General features: G+C 52.9%; 1 protein-coding gene across 4 annotated transcripts in view; it reads right to left on the bottom strand.

The window, feature by feature from the left end:
- The window catches only part of RAI2 (retinoic acid induced 2), a 123,343-nt gene that overhangs the window by 121,128 nt on the left and 655 nt on the right, over positions 1 to 1,560 (bottom strand). The window contains exon 1 of one of the 4 annotated variants that reach the window (XM_069100709.1): positions 1,434 to 1,548. The exons of 1 other annotated variant lie outside the window; for it this stretch is intronic. The gene's annotated coding sequence lies outside the window, so the exon portion shown is untranslated. Of the gene's footprint in view, positions 1 to 321; positions 824 to 1,118; positions 1,197 to 1,433; positions 1,549 to 1,560 lie in introns of those variants that run through there. 2 more of the 4 variants (XM_069100708.1, XM_069100707.1) reach the window with 2 other exon arrangements.

Raw genomic sequence — 1,560 nt, 5'->3', positions numbered from 1 at the left:
CCCCCGCCCCCCCCAAATCTACTCCACGGACAGTCACAATTGAAACACAAAGCAGCAGCTGTTTGGCAACATTTCTAACCCTAAACAGCAACTGTGATGGGATTTCATTTCACTAACCATGCAAACCTCTTTCGGCACCGGTGGAACAATAGTCATGGTTTAAAAGAAAACCACGCACATACACATACAACACACACAACACACACACACACACACACACACACACACACACACACACCAAAACACCCTTCTCTCTCCTCCTTCCTCACAAACAACCCTCCACACAAACGAAATTAACTCCTTCGACTGGAAAAGACTTACCAAAGGCAGAACTGAAATGCATCCAAATTCAAGGAACGGTAAAGCTGTTGAGCCCTGAACGTGGCAGACAGCCCAAACTGGGAAACCCTGTTACCCCTAGAATTTGTACGTCTCGGCTCTAGCCATTTGATGCATGGGCAAGAGATACGTTTGTATCTGGGGATAAGGTAAGGGGTTGATAAACACGAATCGGGCCATTTGGCCTAAGAGTTAGGATGCGATTCTATGTGATAGCAGAAAGTCACAAAGAGGGATTTGGCAGAATCCAAGTTTCAGCCAAGCTTTCCAGTGCGGCGTGATATACGTCAACAGAATCCATTTTTGGAAGGAGCCTGGAAGGCATCATTTTCTTCCGGCTAGGGCAAAAAAACCTGCAGCTCCACAATCTCTTTTCCCAAACGCAATTTGATTGCTAAGGAGTCACTGCCAACGCTGCTGCATCTGCCCTACCAGCAGCCTCCTGCTCCAGTCCTTTAGCTTAGTGTCTTCCAAAAATGACTTACACACACGCACAAAAATCACTTTCCTACCCCCGCCCCGCCCCGCCCCGCCCTGCAGCCCCCTACAAAGCAGCCTTTCTGCTCCAACAAAACCTAGGCTACTCCTAAGTCCCCACCAAGCGGCACACTCCTTTGGAGGGGCCGACCTGTCAGCGGAGACAACCTGCGAAGTACCCACCCTATTCTCTTGTCGGTCTTTTAACGTTACCTTCTAAGAAACGACAGGACGACCCACTCCCCACCCTACATTTCCTCCCCTAAATCACCGCTGCCTTTTCTTTCCAGGCACCAGCTTACCCCAATCCTGCCCCGCGAACAGCCCAATCTGCCCCTCACTGTGGTTCGTTTGCCTCTTCACGTATGCCCCTCCAAACCCTCCCTCCTCGGATTTCGCGCCCCCCACCCCCACTCCGCCCCTCGCTTTCGGTATCAGTACCCTGTAACCATCTGTCTCGCCCTCCCAACTCTCCCCGTTCCTCCTTTCTTTCCTCGTCCCCCACCTCCCATCCCCAAACAACAAAAAGCAACTATCACGACCCAGCAGAGCCTCTCCTCGTCCCCCCACCCCGGCCCACCACCACTGTGATTTCTTCCTGGACTTGGACCCCCTACCTGCCTTCCCGCACGCTACCACTTGGCTGGCTATTGCTGCTGCTCCCGTAGGTGTGACAGCTGCATCACGCATCCGCGCTCTGGTGCGGGTTGTGTGCGTGCGTGTGTGTGTGTGTGTGTGGGGGGG

This window comes from Petaurus breviceps, unplaced genomic scaffold (assembly GCF_028583685.1).
Source record: "Petaurus breviceps papuanus isolate PSGF00001 unplaced genomic scaffold, PetGlider_PUasm1.0 419, whole genome shotgun sequence".
Taxonomy (NCBI): Eukaryota; Metazoa; Chordata; class Mammalia; order Diprotodontia; family Petauridae; genus Petaurus; species Petaurus breviceps.
Note: the sequence above shows the minus strand (reverse complement) of the source record. Positions and strands in the feature narration are given on the sequence as shown.